Source organism: Schistocerca piceifrons, chromosome 1, assembly GCF_021461385.2.
Source record: "Schistocerca piceifrons isolate TAMUIC-IGC-003096 chromosome 1, iqSchPice1.1, whole genome shotgun sequence".
NCBI classification, from domain to species: Eukaryota; Metazoa; Arthropoda; class Insecta; order Orthoptera; family Acrididae; genus Schistocerca; species Schistocerca piceifrons.
In genome coordinates, this window is record NC_060138.1 from 131,606,349 (window position 1) to 131,625,124 (window position 18,776).

Sequence of the window (18,776 nt, forward strand, 5' to 3'; positions counted from 1 at the left end):
AGGGACATTTGTTCATTGGCTAAAGGGCACTTTATTACAAAACCAAAGTAAATCAAAACTAAAAATCATTCACTGCTGTTGCACAATAATAATGTTTTCTATTATGTGAAGAGGTTGAAAAAAACCTGCCAATCAGTTGCAAATCGAAGATTTATTTAGCACTTTACCTAGGCTTAGATATTTATAAAAATATCTTCTTCAGAAGGAGTGGGCCCTAAATGTGTACATAAACGGTAACAAACTATTTTTATATACGTAACACAATATTAATAACAGAAAAATATTTGTAGGGTAAACATACTCACTTGTTACAGCTTGATAAATTACATTAGCTGGGTCAGAGCGGCTCTTGTCACATATAAAATTGATATAAAAACCAGAAACATCACATGCCATGGATTAAGACAGCAGCCAGATTCCACTTAGTTTCCGTCAGAATAAATACACAAATGTATTCGCCTACTGGTAAAGGCTCTTGTCTGCATAAAATTATAACAGGAGTCTAAATTTGCATCACATGAGTATTCACCGTTTGTAGCCGTTTATGTACATTTTTAGGGCTCACTCCTTCTGAAGAAGATGCTTTGATATATACATCGAAACCTAGGTCTAGGGCTAAATAAATCTTTGGTTTGCAGCTGGTTGGGTGATGCTTTCAATCTCTTGGAATTTATACAGTTGCGGAATCACAGCCATGGTTAAGACTTTCTATTATGTCTTTGGGAGCAGTCACCCTCTGTTTCTTCACCAGCGCAGAGATCTGTGGCTGTTGCGCAGACTGCACATATTGGCTGTCACCTAAACTTTGGCACAGTGTAATGTATTCGTTTTTCGCTGCTTGTTTTTCATATAAGAAATAGTCTATTGCATGCATAGTGCCCTCCATTTCTCGTTCATCAGTTTTTTTTTAAATTTTCTATCTCATCAGGCTCTTGTTCTTTTCTTTTTGATAATGCTTTCAAAATTGAGACGGCCTGGTCCATTTTTTTGGCATGTTTTGTTTTTGGCTGTCTGCGGCGTTTGATATTGACTGGAGTTTCTGTTGATTTTTTTGCCACTGAATATGTGTCTTCTGTTCCATAGTCTGTTTTATTGGAAAAGCCTGAAAGAAACACACAATGTCAGTTATTGGAAGCTGTATCCTAAAATTAATAATGTGAACCACAATCATTTGTACAACTATAATGAAAGTACTAATTTGTCTTTGTTTATTTCTCTTTCACTTGCCTGCAAATAGTGAAGAATAGTTACTCCAGCAAAAAGATTTGTAAACAGTTGGCAATTTCCGCATTGTCTGGGAGCTTTGGATAGCAAAGATGTCAAAATACAGGCTTCTATGAATAGCGGATCACAGTTTTTTACTTATAAAAATAGTTTCAGTATAATACAACTAAGTCCAGCCGACAGTGTCTACAACTTTCTATTTGCGGATATCGGTACCCGTGACCAGATAAGTGATGGTGGAGTTTTCCATGGCAGTTTGCATTACCGCAAACTTCAGAACACTGATACATTTCCCCAAACAACTTCTGTTCTTCATCGAAATCTGCCATTTCCCTATGTTTCTGTCGCAGATGCCGCTTTTGCATTAACAGACAGAATTACAAAGCTTTATTCTGGAGTACCACCAAGTGGTAGCCAACAGAATTATTCAATCAGCAGTTATCACGCGCCAGAGTTGTAACCGAATGTACATTTGGAATAGTGACACCAGTTTTCACAGTTTGTGTTACTCAGAAACTAATGCTGTTGGTACCAGAAAAAGCAACACTTGTAAAGCTCACATGTGTAATATTGCACAACTTCTTAAAGAAAAGCAGAACTTCACATAGCATGTACATCCTGCTGGTGCAATACAACGCATCTTACAAGAAAATCAACCTTTAAAGGCACATTGCATGCTGAGCTCTTATTAGCAGTAAACGTAATTATAAGCAATGAAATACAGAAATAATTTGAGCCATAAATATATTCTACGGCTGTATAAATGTTGTATGCAGTTGCTGGAAACTTTTGAAGATTTTTAATCATCAGATTATTGGTGGAATAAGAGGCACCTTTTGTTTTCTAGATCTTTTCCATATGGGGCGTATTTTGGCTCACCACCATTAATACTACGCTATTTTATTAATACATTCACGAGTTTCAACCAAATGACACTCGTAATTGCATGATGCATGTCTCAATGTAAGTGTCGTAGTATAATTGTGCTTTTATTTCAGAATATACTGTTATTACTAACCTATGTATCTTTTATTTTGTATCTTCAGTCATTGTAGGATTGTTGGGTGACTTGGCATGGTAAAAGGTTCCGTACTTCTAAGCAAAAATGCCGTCCAGCTCGATGCACCGTCGTCTTCGGGTGCTGTCTTATTACGAAGTCCGATTTTAGTGAAAAACAGAAAGATAAACACCGTTAAAAATACATGAACGGATATTTAACAAAGAAATCCATGCTCAAATCCATGATATTTAATATTCATTACTATAATTCGGTGTATTATCTCGATCCACGTACGAACGAGATAAAATGAAAAACCTTCATTACTGCCACTAACTAATGCACCAAGACGGCCAACGCAAAATGCAAGACAAATACATGAAGAACTTGCACATTATTTTCATTCAGCTAGATCTTTCAAAATGCTTCAAATGGCTCTGAGCACTATGGGACTTAACTTCTGAGGTCGTCAATCCCCTAGAACTTAGAATTACTTAAACCTAACTAACCTACACACACATCCATGCCCGAGGCAGGATTCGAACCTGCGACCGTAGCGATCGCGCGGTTCCAGACTGTAGCGCCTAGAACCTCTCGGCCACCCCGGCGGCAGCCAGATCTTACATGTGATAATGTACGTCTACAATAGCTTACATGAAAATAAAAAAAGAAAACGTCTCACATAAAACAGCTTTGTTTCAATTCATTTAGTCTGTATTATGTTATTAGTATTCTTCTTACTATAAACCTGACCAAGAAAACTATTCATCAAGTGAGCAAACCGTGTGCATCTACAAATCTTATATATTGATGTCCCTGAACTGAGCGATTCTTTGGTTTTCTTTTCGACAGTCGATATGTGGACATTTCTCTTTAAGCTCGTTAGCGGCACAATTCAGACTACATTCCTGTTGTATCCGCTGCCAAGCATCTGCATTTGAATTGCGGCTTTTGTGGCTGCTTCTTGCTGGATTCCACAAACTACTTTCTTGCTGATACAAGTCCAGAATCTCTAGCATTTGACTTTTTTTTCTGTTGTTCCTGTGCCATTTCAAAATTACCAAGAGGAAACAGACTACGAAAACGGACCAGCGAACAATTAACCTGCACTTCGACGCAACTGTAATCACAGCTCGCGCCATGTCTGGATAGTGTATCGATATTGGCCTAACGTCCTTTGACGTCTGGTCGAAATATCGACAAGCGACGAATTCGTAAGAACTTTGGGGCTAATGATGGTTCGAACGCTATTTCTTAGATCCACATACTCGGCCAACACTGTTGGCTCGAATGTTGGCTTCAGTGTGTGGATGCGGCCTTAAAGCTGACCCGAACGCCGAACATTGAGAAAACACTGGATGACTGCTTGTCGTTTCCGTCGCCACCCCATCCGCACGGCTCAGTAACCACGGCCAACGCGGCTTCCCTGCCGCTCTCGTCACCCTAAGGTTCCGCCCCCCAGCTGTATTCGCCCGCCGACGCAACCCGTAAGCTGACCAAGGTGTGGCTGGCCACACTGCTTTGCGGGTCGAGATATCCGCGTCGGGCCCCCAACTATGCGGCCCACCTGCCGCGCCGCCCGGGCTGCCCATTGCTGCCAATCTCCGTTAGGGTCATTGGTCAGAAGCCATAGCACACGTACAGTGGTGTTGTTAGGCTCTGGGATGTAGGTCCTACTTATGTATTAGATGTCTTACTACTAAGTTACGTTAAATGAAACTTTAAGATAGTCTAACGTATTAACAACTATCATCGTTTTTCTTAATCACGCTTTGGTTACTCAGTTTTTATTTCAAAAATCGTGTACAGTCACAGCCTCTGCAGCGCTGTGCTCTGATTGTCGCGCTGTTAATGCCCAGTATGAAAATGGCTGAGGCTGCTTCCTGCTCCGTAGTGATACATGCGTGTGGAATACGTTTAAAAAGTGCCGAGAAATAGGTTGTTCTTAATGTTTCTCACAAATTTACAGAAAAAAAGTCGGCTTTGAAGTTTTCCGAGGGACTGTATTTGACACAGTTGAGATATAAGTCCACACTGGGTGTATAGCGAATCGGTAGCGTAAGAAATTGATAATCTGGTGCAGTTCATGGTTAGCTGGTTCGTGTCTCGCCTTTTTTCGTTCAATTTGAAATACCCGCCTCTCGTAATTGTAAGTTTTATAATCATTTTTTTATGAATAATGCACGTCTTCTTGTTTTTAACTACATATTGCACGCGATATTCCCGTTTCCATTTCAAATATAAATTCTTAATTATCGATATTTTATAAAAGATTGTTACTAAAGGTTGCCTAATTAAGAAAACATAGCAATTTAATTTTTTGGACAAAAATGAAAAACTGAATACCACAGATGTAGTCTCACACGGACCAAAAGTGATCAGCGTCGTAGAAATATCAAAAACAGTCATTTTCACAGCATTGAGCTAACCATACAACAAGTGTTGCAGTTTTACGTTTCCCACAACAAGACTGTTAAGCTGCCAGACATACTGGAAGTAACGCACGCATCTTTTTCACATGTTACTGCCGAACGCTGTCGGCATATAGAACGGCAAGTCATAATAGAAAGGAGAAAAAGCGGCGTCTGGGTGGCTTCGTGGATTCTGTTGTTGATAGACTCGTTATCAACGTAGCAGATGACAGTTCCAGAACCGAAATATATTTCTCGGGTTCGGATAAAGAAGGAGCTAAGAGATTGCCAGGCGACTGACTGTAATTAATATGTTCAATGGCTGCAGTATTCGACAATACGGTGAAATCCCTGCATCATGCTTTTCCTTCACACATAGCTCGCTCAGAAAGTGTTTAAATTAGGAATTTTCATCACTCTTGTTTCTAAGTAGACTACTACGTCAGGTGAGAACGAGAGCATTTATGCATTGTGCCTGGGCAGCTAAGAAGCGTGCAGTAATGCTGGAGTTTTTCTCAAAATTATTTCATTCTCTTCAAAAATTAAATGACATTCGAAGCTATATTGTTTCTCTGCTCGTCTCTTTTTACGTCTGAACTGCAACTGCTCACATCATGGCGGGTTAGTTGGGCTAGCTGGATGGCCACTGCTCTCCAAGTTAATGCGCCGGTAAAGCTGTTGTCCCGCATTACCACGCAGTCTATACGCGTATAAAAGAGCATAAAATGTATCCTTGGGATCGTACTTGATCCGTACCAGGTCAGGTTGACAGAGGAGATAGAGAAGATCCAAAGAAGAGCGACGCGTTTCGTCAGAGGGTTATTTGGTAAGCGTGATAGCGTTACGGAGATGTTTAGCAAGCTCAAGTGGCAGACTCCGCAAGAGAGGCGCTCTGCATCGCGGTGTAGTTTGCTGTCCAGGTTTCGAGAGGGTGCGTTTCTGGATGTATCGAATACATTGCTTCCCCCTACTTATACCTCCCGAGGAGATCACGAATGTAAAATTAGAGAGATTCGAACGCGCACGGAGGCTTTCCGGCAGTCGTTCTTCCCGCGAACCATACGCGACTGGAACAGGAAAGGAAGGTAATGACAGTGGCACGTAAAGTGCCCTCCACCACACACCGTTGGGTGGCTTGCGGAGTATAAATATAAATATAAATGTAGATGTAGATGAGACTGTGCTGGACACTACTTGGCTTTCGCTCCATGTCAAACAAAATCCGATGAGATTCAAGCAAGCGCGGAAGAATACGTGGTGTAATGTTTGCATCGGCTTTAATCGTATGAAGAACACAGTATATGTACTAAGGCACTGACAATGATTTGTGCAGAGGAGAAAGTATAACGTGAATAGGGACCCTCAGATCTACAAATTTTAAATAGACAAGTACTGTAACTTTAAGTGCTCAGTTGTTGCATCACATGCTATTATTTGGTCTCCTATTGTCTGTGATGTGAAAATATGTTGAGTAAGAACTATTTTCCTAGAAGGTCATACATCGTACACAGACTCAAATACGTTTAGAGAAAAAAAATTCCAGGACGTTGCGATACTAGGCTGAGGTTTTATGCCCCAGTACTGTTGCTGCTTATATGACTTTCTTCCTGTCAATACTCAGAGGTATATTGCTTAGAGTTAAATTTTGCATCTTATGAAGTTATTGCCTTTCGCTTGGAGGTATCTTTACGTAAGGTATACTGAATGTGTAGTTGTTCCTAGATAAGCGCTTCTGATGTATATTGGTTGGATAGTTACTTCCGTTGGACCTGTGTCTGCAGTGGATTTCTTATCCTTGTTTAACTCCATTGTCGTCGAAGTATGTCACGCTTAGTTGCTGTGATGAGGAGAACTTTCTATATATATATATTTAAGAGTTTTAATTTATCTCAACAGGTTTGCAGCTAGGAAAATTTGTCTGGCAAGCACAAAGGCTTCCAGCCGTTCACGGCATTTTCTTCCGTTTTGCGTCCGTGCCACGACCCATCCTATTTTCTTTCTTTTTTTCCGTAAGTACTATTCCTGCGACACGATGAGCGTAGGCTCTTACGGTTTGCTCCACAGACGTGAGAATATTATGAACCCTACAAACTCCAGATGTTCGAAAACCGCGCCTGCAAGGTTGCTGAAATGATCGGTGCACTAAACCCAATCACCTTAAGGCAAGTGTATTTTTATTGGAAGACCAGCCACAGACGCAAAATCCGCGTCTAGGCCTTGAAAAAAAGTGGCAACCATTAGGTTGTGGCCATCCTATTATTGTAATCAGATTACTGGCGGGACTAGATGACTTGGAGCTCCAAACGCATTCACAGTCTTAATTATCCACGTGTTGCCAGAACCGATAGGACGCTGGGTCACTTGCTGGATTAAGGAATAAAAGGAATGAACTTCCTTCGTCTTCTCTTTCTCTTCTTTTTTCGTCTTTCTAGATTTTCTCACACCATCTTGTAGTCTTCCTCTCTCCATGGCTTCTGCGTTTTTCATAAGGGGTAGATGCTTGTAAACGATTAACTCAATGCACGAAGCTACGCTGTATTAAGTGACGTACTATACAGTGAGTTATAATGAATGATGAGGGAGAATTGATCTGTTGTACCGCTGTAAGTTACTAAGTGAAGATATGTTGGATTTTGGCTGTAATCCCCCCGAGAATAGCGAAGGTCTGTTGATACGATGAAATGTATGAGGATGTTTTTATTGAGGATATCTGTGAGAAGGTAAGAGGACTTGTGGGTCATGTGGTTAAAGGCAATTATGCACAGATAAGAGTTCCTGTGCCAGTTGTTTTAAGTGATATCGTTTCTGTTGTACATAATGTTTTGTGGTGGCAGCTATGGAGGATACATTTTAAGATAATGTGGAGATGACTGAGGGCCGATTGTATAAAGTATTTTACTGTAGATTAAGACAGAAAATGACCTAGGATCAAGCTTAGCCTGGAAATCTGCTTTATATAAACGTTAATCCCAGATCATATTTTTTTAGTGGGATCAATTTTTTGATCTATTTTGAGGGCCTCCATTCTTAATTCACGTGCTTGCTTGCAAGCAAGCACGCACTGTACTTCGATTTTATGTCCACATTCGAGGAATTCTAAAATTCTCTTGCAAAACTGATATTTCTTATCGAGAACATTTTCTGTTCTTTTGTTTTTTGGTCGAGATTCTGATACTATAACAGAGTCCTGGCTGGAGTGTTGCTCATCTGCCTGTAATCAGAGGTTATTTTCCGTACAAAATACGCGATGTTGTGTTGTCACAGTAAAGTTGTTACATTATTTTAGTGAATTGGCGTTCTTACATTCTCCCCTTCGTTTTCGTTTTCATTGTCTTCAACAGGAGCAATATTTTCATTTGAAGTTACAGCTATCTCCCAATTTACTCATGTTGTGAATGAGCTGCAACCAGTGTTATCTGAATCTGTATCAGAACAAGAACGTAACGAATAACATTGTTAGTTACCTTTTTCGCAGCAATCTTGCTTCAATAAAATGTATGCGATCGTATCAAAATGTTTCCAAACCACTGCACATAACTTCAGGATGAAAATCTGCATCGTCATTCTAGAGGTTGTAAATAGGAAAAAATTGTGGATTAAGGGCTGCAATCAGCTATGTCCACTTTCTGTAACAGTGGTCGTAACGATATTACCGCCTCCTGTTCTATTCATTTCAACCTTGAGAGGTTTCGACACTGTTTTTGCTGTAGTTCACACCCCACATACATAAAAAATGAAATGTAACAGTTAGAAAGTACTTTTTGAACTTATACCTTGTCCCGCGCAAATGCTTTCTTTGTACTTTTCTTAACATTTTCGTAACACATTTTTAGACTCTTCCAATTACGGTCAGACCCGATGTTACGAGAATTAAAGTCAACAGCAACTTCTCTCCATGCCTTTACCTTGTTGGTCGCAGTGTCTTTATCTGTTTTTTTTTTCTTTTTTCCTATTCAGTTATATCTTTATACCGGTGGAACACAATTTCCAACAGGAAATCTTGTTTTCTGTTTATACGCTTCCATGGTTATAGCATGACATCTTCAATGATAAATACTGTGTATATATGATGTACGATACATATCTGCGGTCGAAGCGCAGTACTCGCGTTGATAGCCGATTCCAGCTATGTTGCCAAGCATGTTACGTGCTACCTTAGATCAAATCTGTAGCTGCTTCGGTGGAGCCAAGTTTAGCTTCAGACAATAGAACTGAGTCCTGAACGTAGTTCAATTTCTGATCTAATGCCAAATTTGATCTCCAGTCAGCGATGTTTATACGATCTGCCTTAAGTAGTGTAAAACGCATTGTTTTGTGCTGTCGGCCCAGAGGTCAGAGTAGAACTGCTAACCATGTTTTATTTTAGCGCAGCAATTTTCCAGTTGAGGCAACAGTGAGTTTTGGAGCCGTTAAATTGCAGCTTATGTCACCTGCGAATGTTTGGTATAAGCAGAAACCCAACGGTGCAAACACATAGCCAGGCATAACTGTCGCCTCGCGTTAAGCCACCCACGTAACCTTTTGAGCAGAACTGTAATGAACTTGGTGGGAAAACTTTTCCATGATCTTGTGGAAGATCTTTTGTCTACTGCATGTGTTTTAACTTGTAGTTTTCCTCCAAGAGAATCTATTTGGTACAATGCACTTCCTCGTTTGACTACTATATAGGGTGTAAGTTTTGAGTGGTTGTAAGTAAAAGTTAACAGTTTTGTGAGAAGGATGATCCAGGTGCATACCTATTTGTATTGTGTGGAGAATTTAAGTATTTCTGAAGATTTTGAGTTGTTTAAAAGTACTTTCTCTCATCTAATCTATAGATCGTTGTCATTTGATGATATTAAGCAATTTGCATTATTCAGCTTTGTTCTAGAATATTCACTTGTCAATCTATATTTTTTTTTACAGGGATTTCATTTTGTCTGTCGAAATAATGCATTAAGTTCACCTCGCTCAAGATTTTCTACAGTACTTTGTGTTGCAGTTCCGCTTGTTCATTGTTTCTTCTTGTTATCAAATACAGAAAGTGAGTTTCCCTTCTCGGTGTATATTCTGTTTGTCTTTTTTTGTTGAAGGGAGCGTTAGACTTCGAATTTTCATCTAACTGACATTCAACTGCTGTGCAAACGAACTAATTCCATTGTCGGTTCAGAAGCATTTATTTTAGTTATTTTCTTTCAAGGCGTCACTCATAAGGGTTAAAAATAATTGCACATTTTTAACTCTTATGTCCGCTCAACTGACCATTTCCGTCTACTCTCTCTTTAGAAAATTTTCTTGCGCTGTAATCAAAAAATGGTTCAAATGGCTCTGAGCACTATGGGTTCAAATGGCTCTGAGCACTATGGGACATAACTTCTGTGCTCATCAGTCCCCTAGAACTTAGAACTACTTAAACCTAACTAACCTAAGGACATCACACACATCCATGCCCGAGGCAGGATTCGAACCTGCGAGCGTAGCGGTCACGCGGTTCCAGACTGAAGCGCTCAGAACCGCACGGCCACACCGGCCGGTACCACTATGGGACTCAACATCTGAGGTCATCAGTCCCCTAGAACTTAGAACTACTTAAACCTAACTAACCTAAGGACATCACACACATCCATGCCCGAGGCAGGATTCGAACCTGCGACCGTAGCGGTCACGGCGCAGTAATCGCCAAAAATAATAACCTCTCTTTTCTTGGTCATCTGACGCAACCAGCGTAATTTTCATCCGAAACTTAAGTTACAATATCCATTGACACCACATTTCTTCTCGTTTCAAAATATATGTTATGCTGGAGCGTCTCTGTTGTCTGCCAATGCGAACAATAAATTCCGTAAATGGTGGCCAAAGTTTCCTGAGTCTGAGGTTGCTAAGATTACAAACGCTAGGACACCAATGCAGTCTTAAGCTGAGTACTTCTTGTTTAAATGTTTAAGTCGTTACACCTTACTTTATAGTAAACGAGAAATTCTATTGTACGACTTCATTCCCCATAGCTCAGTTTCAAAATTCAAACAAGTGGTTCTGTAATGAGTGAATTACTTCTTAAAACTCGCTGTAATAGGTTGGATCCGTAGTCTAGGAGTAGCGTCTTTGATTTGTAATCAAAACGTCCTTGGTCTCGGGTTCGAAACCCGCTACCGCTTAAACTTTGATTAATAATCAACACCGGCGGCGGCCGAAAACGTCCGGCATAAGAAGTCACCCTCATTCCGCCAACGGCCTTGTCAAAGAGGCCACAGGAGCGGACAGAGGTTCAAAGAACACTCTTGTCCTTTGGGTGGGAAATTGCCTCTAAAGGAGGAAGAATGGCAATGATTTACGGCTTGAGGACACAGATGGCAATGGAAACCACTGCATTAAAGACACATAATGTGTACTCACAGGACATACGTCCTGTAAGTTAAAAAGTGTCATGATGATCTCTCCATTGGCAAAAGATTCCGGAATAGACCCCCCCATTCGGATCTCTGGGAGGGGACTTCCAAGGGAGAGGTTACCATAAGAAAAAGATTGAATAACCAACGAATCGATAACGTTCTACGAGCCGGGGTGTGGAATGTCAGGAGCTTGAAAGTGGTAGGGAAGCTAGAAAGTCGGAAAAGGGAAATGCAGAGGCTCAATCTAGATATAGTAGGGATGAGTGAATTGTCATGGATAGAAGACAAGAATTGCGGTCAGATGAGTATAGGGTTGTACCCGTGGTCTAGGGGTAGCGTCTTTGATTCATAACAGAAAACGTCTAAATTTTGATAAATAATCAGCAATGGCTGCCGAAGACTTCCGGCATAAGACGTCAGCCTCATTCTGCCAACGGCCTTGTCAGAGAGGGCGGAGGAGCGGATAGAGGTTCAGGGCACTCTCTTGTCCTAGGGGTGGGAAATTTCCCCTAAAGGCGGAAGAATCAGTAATGATCAACGACATGAGGATGCAGAATGCAATGTAAACCACTGCATTAAAGACACGTAACGTGCATCCACAGGACATGTGGCCTGTAAATGAAGAAGTGTCATGATGATCTCTCCATTGGCAAAAGATTCCGGAATAGTCCCCCATTCGGATCTCTGGGAGGGGACTGCCAAGGGGGAGGTTACCGTGAGAAAAAGATTGAATAATCTACGAAAGGATAACATTCTACGAGTCGGGGCGTGGAATGTCAGAAGCTTGAACGTGGTAGGGAAACTAGAAAATCTGAAAAGGGAAATGCGAAGGCTCAATCTAGATATAGTAGGGGTCAGTGAAGTGAAGTGGAAGAAAGACAAGGATTTCTGGTCAGATGAGTATCGGGTAATATCAACAGCAGCAGAAAATGGTATAACAGGTGTAGGATTCGTTATGAATAGGAAGGTGGGCAGAGGGTGTGTTACTGTGAACAGTTCAGTGACCGGGTTGTTCTAATCGGAATCGACTGCAGACCAACACCGACAACGATAGTTCAGGTATACATGCCGACGTCGCAAGCTGAAGATGAACAGATAGAGAAAGTGTATGAGGATATTGAAAGGGAATGCAGTATGTAAAGGGGGACGAAAATCTAATAGTCATAGGCGACTGGAATGCAGTTGTAGGGGAAGGAGTAGAAGAAAAGGTTACAGGAGAATATGGGCTTGGGACTAGGAATGAAAGAGGAGAAAGACTAATTGAGTTCTGTAACAAGTTTCAGCTAGTTATAGCGAATACCCTGTTCAAGAATCACAATAGGAGGAGGTATACTTGGAAAAGGCCAGGAGATACGGGAAGATTTCAATTAGATTACATCATGGTCAGACAGAGATTCCGAAGTCAGATACTGGATTGTAAGGCGTACCCAGGAGCAGATATAGACTCAGATCACAATATAGTAGTGATGAAGAGTAGGCTGAAGTTCAAGACATTAGTCAGGAAGAATCAATACGCAAAGAAGTGGGATACGTAAGTACTAAGGAATGACGAGATACGTTTGAAGTTCTCTAACGCTATAGATACAGCAATAAGGAATAGCGCAGTAGGCAGTACAGTTGAAGAGGAATGGACATCTCTAAAAAGGGCCATCACAGAAGTTGGGAAGGAAAACATAGGTACAAAGAAGGTAGCTGTGAAGAAACCATGGGTGACAGAAGAAATACTTCAGTTGATTGATGAAAGGAGGAAGTACAAACATGTTCCGAGAAAATCAGGAATACAGAAATACAAGTCGCTGAGGAATGAAATAAATAGGGAGTGCAGGGAAGTTAAGACGAAATGGCTGCAGGAAAAATGTGAAGACATCGAAAAAGATATGATTGTCGGAAGGACAGACTCAGCATACAGGAAAGTCAAAACAACCTTTGGTGACATTAAAAGCAACGGTTGTAACATTAAGAGTGCAACGGGATTTCCGCTGTTAAATGCAGAGGAGAGAGCAGATAGGTGGAAAGAATACATTGAAAGCCTCTATGAGGGTGAAGATTTGTCTGATGTGATAGAAGAAGAAACAGGAGTCGATTTAGAAGAGATAGGGGATCCAGTATTAGAATCGGAATTTAAAAGAGCTTTGGAGGACTCACGGTCAAATAAGGCAGAAGGGATAGATAACATTCCATCAGAATTTCTAAAATCATTGGGGGAAGTGGCAACGAAACGACTATTCACGTTGGTGTGTAGACTATATGAGTCTGGCGATATACCATCTGACTTTCGGAAAAGCATCATCCACACAATTCCGAAGACGGCAAGAGCTGACAAGTGCGAGAATTATCGCACAATCAGCTTAACAGCTCATGCATCGAAGCTGCTTACAAGAATAATATACAGAAGAATGGAAAAGAAAATAGAGAATGCGCTAGGTGACGATCAGTTTGGCTTTAGGAAAAGTAAAGGGACGAGAGAGGCAATTCTGACGTTACGGCTATAGGGAGAGACGGGTCATATACAATACGTACAACAACCATGAGGGAATAATAAGAGTGGACGATCAAGAACGAAGTGCTCGTATTAAGAAGGGTGTAAGACAAGGCTGTAGCCTTTCGCCCCTACTCTTCAACCTGTACATCGAGGAAGCAATGATGGAAATAAGAGAAATGTTCAGGAGTGGAATTAAAATACAAGGTGAAAGGATATCAATGATACGATTCGCTGATAACATTGCTATCCTGAGTGAAAGGGAAGAAGAATTAAATGATCTGCTGAATGGAATGAACAGTCTAATGAGTACAGAGTATGGTTTGAGAGTAAATCGGAGAAAGATGAAGGTAATGAGAAGTAGTAGAAATGAGAACAGCGAGAAACTTAACATCAGGATTGATGGTCACGAAGTCAATGAAGTTAAGGAATTCTGCTACCTAGGCAGTAAAATAACCAATGACGCACGGAGCAAGGAGGGCATCAAAATCAGACTCGCTATGGCAAAAAAGGCATTTCTGGCCAAGAGAAGTCTACTAATATCAAATACCGGCCTTAATTTGAGGAAGAAATTTCTGAGGATGTACGTCTGGAGTACAGCATTGTATGGTAGTGAAACATGGACTGTGGGAAAACCGGAACAGAGGAGAATCGAAGCATTTGAGATGTGGTGCTATAGACAAATGTTGAAAATTAGGTGGACTGATAAGGTAAGGAATGAGGAGGTTCTACGCAGAATCGGAGAGGAAAGGAATATGTGGAAAACACCGATAAGGAGAAGGGACAGGATGATAGGACATCTGCTAAGACATGAGGGAATGACTTCCATGGTACTAGAGGGAGCTGTAGAGGGCAAAAACTGTAGAGGAAGACAGAGATTGGAATACGTCAAGCAAATAATTGAGGACGTAGGTTGCAAGTGCTACTCTGAGATGAAGAGGTTAGCACAGGAAAGGAATTCGTGGCGGGCCACATCAAACCAGTTAGTAGACTGATGACCAAAAAAAAAAAGGAATAAAAAAGAGTATAGGGTAAAATCACAGCAGCAGAAAATGGCATAACGGAAGTCGGATTCGTCAAGAATAGGAACGTAGGGCAGAGGGTGGCTTACAGTGAGCGGTTCAATTATAGGATTGTTCTTATCAGAATCGACAACAAACGCCGATAGTTCAGGTATACACGTCGACGTCGCAAGCTGAAGAGGTAGAGTCAGTATATGAGGATACTGAAAGGGTAATACAGTACGTAAGGGGAGATGGAAATCTAATAGTCATGGTGGATTGGAATGCAGTTGTAGTGGAGGAGTAGATGCAAAGCTTACAGGAAAATATGGGATTGGTAGAAGAAATGAGAGAAGAAAAAGACTAATTGACTTCTGTAATAAATTTAGGGTAGTAACAGCGAATATTCTGTTCAAGAATCACAAGTGGAGGAGGTATACTTGGAAAAAACCGGGTGATACGGGCAGATTACATCATGGTCAGGAAAAGATCCCAAAATCAAATACTGGCATACCCAGACTCATAATTAAAGTAGTAATGATGACGATTAGACTGAAGTTTAAGAGATTAGTCAGGAAGAATCAATACGCAAATAAGTGGTTCAAAATGGTTTCAAATGGCTCTGAGCACTATGGGACTTAACATCTGAGGTCATCAGTCCCCTAGAACTTAGAACTACTTAAACCTAACTAACCTAAGGACATCACACACATCCATGCCCGAGGCAGGATTCGAACCTGCGACCGTAGCGGTCGCGCGGGTCCAGACTGACGCGCCTAGACCCGCTCGGCCACACCGGCCGGCGCAAATAAGTGGCATATGGATGTACCCATGAGCAGATATAGACTCATATCACATAGTAGGAATGATGAATATTAGACCGAGGTTTAGCAGATTAGTCACGAAGAATCAATATGCAAATAAGTGGGATCTGGATGAATCCAGGAGCAGATATAGACACATATCACAAAGTAGTAATGATGAAGATCAAACTGAAGTTTGAGAGATTAGTCAGGAAGAATCAATTTGCAAATAATGACGAGATACGCTTGTAGTTCTCTAAGGCTATAGATACATAAGCTATAGATACATTAGGAATAGCTCAGTAGGCAGTACAGTTAAAGAGGAACTGACATCTCTAAAAAGGTTAATCACAGAAGTTGGAAGGAAAAACATAGATGCAAAGAAGGTAACTGTGAAGAAACCATGGGTAACAAAAGATATACTTCAGTTGATCGATGAAAGAAGAAAGTACAAAAACGTTCAGGGAAATTCAGGAATACAGAAATACAATTCGCTGAGGAATGTAACAAATAGCAAGTGACGGGAAGCTAAGACGAAATGGCTGCATGACAAACGAGAAGAAATCGAAAGGAAGTGATTGTCGGAATGACTGACTCACCATATAGGAAAGTCAAAACAACATCCGGTGAAATTAAAAGCAAACGGGAATTCTAATATTAAATGCAGAGGAGAGAGCGGATAGGTGGAAAGAGTACATTGAAGGCCTCTATAAGGGGAAGATTTGTCTATGTGATAGAGGAATAAATAGGAGTCAATTTAGAAGAGATAGGGGATCTAGTATTAGATTCAGAATTTAAGAGAACTTAGGGGGACTTAAGACTAAATAGAGCAGAAAGGACGAATAACATTCCATCAGAATTTCTAAAATCGTTGAGGAAAGTGTCATCAAAACGACTATTCACATTGGTGTGTAGGATGTAAGTCTGGTGACATACCATCTGACTTTCGAAAAATACCATCCACACAATTTCGAGGATTGCAAGAGATGACAAGCGCGAGAATTGCCAAACGATTAGATTAACAGCTCATGCATCCAAGTTGCTGACAAGAATAATATACAGAAGAATGGAAAAGGAAATTGAGAATGTGTTAGATGACGATCATTTTGGCTTTAGGAGAGGTAAAGGCAATAGAGAGGCAGTTCTGACGTTGCGGTTGATAATGGAAGCAAGATAAAGAAAAATCAAGACACGTTCATAGGATCTGTCGATCTGGAAAAAGCGTTCGACAGTGTAAAATGGTGCAAGGTGTTTGAAAGTCTGACAAAAATTGGGGTAAGCTATAGGGAGAGACGGTAATCTACAATATGTACAAGAGCCAAGAGGGTGGACAGCAGGAACGAAGTGCTTGGATTAAAAAGGGTCTAAGACAGGGATGTAGTCTTTCTCCCTACTGTTCAATGTGCACATCTAAGAAGTAATGATGGAAATAAAAGAAAGGTTCAGTAGTAGAATTAAAATTCAAGATGAAAGGATATCAATGATACGATTCGCTGATGACATTGCTATCCAGTGTGAAAGTGAAGACGAATTACATGATATGCTGAATGGGATTAACAGACTAACTACTGATTATAAAAAATGGTTCAAATGGGTCTAAGCACAATGGGACTTAACATCTGAGGTCATCAGTCTACTACACATAGAACTACTTAAACCTAACTAATCTGAGGACATCACATACATCCATTCCCGAGGCAGGATTCGAACCTGCGACCGTAGCAGTCGTGCGGTTCCAGACTGAAGCGCCTAGAACCGCTAGGCCACTCCGGCCGGCGTGTAACCAGTGAGGAATGAGAACTGGAAGGCAAATGGGAAAGCGCTATGTTTCACCCACGTTCATGTAATTACACAGTGAAATCACGTAAACTATGCGTGTATGAAGTGAAATCTGAAGCTCCTTGAATAGTTTCCACCTGAAATGTTTGGTGTACTATCCAGTAAAAGCCCCATTCTGCGAATGCTGTCAAAGTGCAGTTATTTACATAGAATGCAAACGTAAAGCACTATATGGAAAATTGGTATTTTTCGTAGTAATGTTTGATACATTATTCAAACACAGCATATCTATTGTGCTTTGATGCATTTGTTGTTTCGAACATTTTAACGTTTCGATTTAGATGGTTAGTTAAAAAAATATTGTTAGAAGATGCAGGCTTTAGTCAAGTAAACTGGACTTCCTGAATTTCCTTAAACTGGACCCTTACTTTTTCACTTTGGAAGACTTCCTGTATTAGTACAAACTCGTATTGTCTTGGAATTCTTTTGTTGATTCTAGGTGAGTAATAGGGAGAATTCATCGAAGAAAGTGGAGTCTGCCAAATGTGACTAAATCTACTGATTTAGTTCAAAAACTGGTGAGTTGGAAGATGGTTAGTGAACAGTTTGATGTTCAAATACAACCCTTGCGAGGGTGTTCAATAAGACGTACCAGTACGGTACACACGAAAAATCTGCAAAAACAAAAGATGCTTTGGGTAAGGATCTTGAAAAAGGGTGTTGCAATGTAAGCTTCTTTCTTGATTTTTACTCATTATGAATGACTGTACAGATGGCATAGAGAAATAACGTTGAACACTCTCTCTCAGACGGAACTACTGGGAAAATGTGCGTTAGTTTTCAAATGACACAATCCAAACTGTCAGAAATAAGTTTTACAGGGATATTCTATACCGGTGTATATTCTGTTATTTAACATCGGCCCTGGACACCCACTCACAAGTCCTGACTGCTCGACCACCTTTACGTTGTCGTCAGAAGCTAGACGCAACAACGTCCCTCTCCCTGCACTTGTATAATGTTAACGGTAACCTGAATGAATAGGCATCAGTCGTGATACGATTGAGACCCCTACCCTCAAAAGGCCACAGAACTACTTTCATCACAGACTACACCTCCACACATTTGAGTTAACCATTTGAGTACCAGCGGTTTGTGCCTGAAACCATTGATTCAACTAAAAGACAGATACATCTAGCGGTAGAATGAGATACGTCTACAAATCTAATGCATTCTAGCAGAGACTTATACAGCGTTCAAAGTAACAGTAGACGCGGATATCGTGGGAAGTGGCTGTAGAAGATTCTGACGTGGTTTTTTATTGTGATAATACTAAGCAGATCATTGACGGTGAAAGTAAGTATATCTAAAGTTACTGTAACATAAATTCTAGTTTTTATTACTGCTGTTACGAGTAGTTTCGAAATCAAAGCATTGGAACAAAATGTACTTTTGACATCAATTTATTAAATTTAAGCCAAATTGTTGCATGTTATATAGCACCGTAATTTTTTAGGCACAATCTTGTATCTCAAATATATATATATATATATATATATATATATATATATATATATATATATATATATATCGAAATGATGGGTGGTTGATATTTGTAAATCCGACTGGTTGAAAAGTGAAACGACAAATTTAAAACGATTGATTGTTTGGGCAATTTCTCCTGTATTCACTGCTTACTGTGACAATAAGCGCA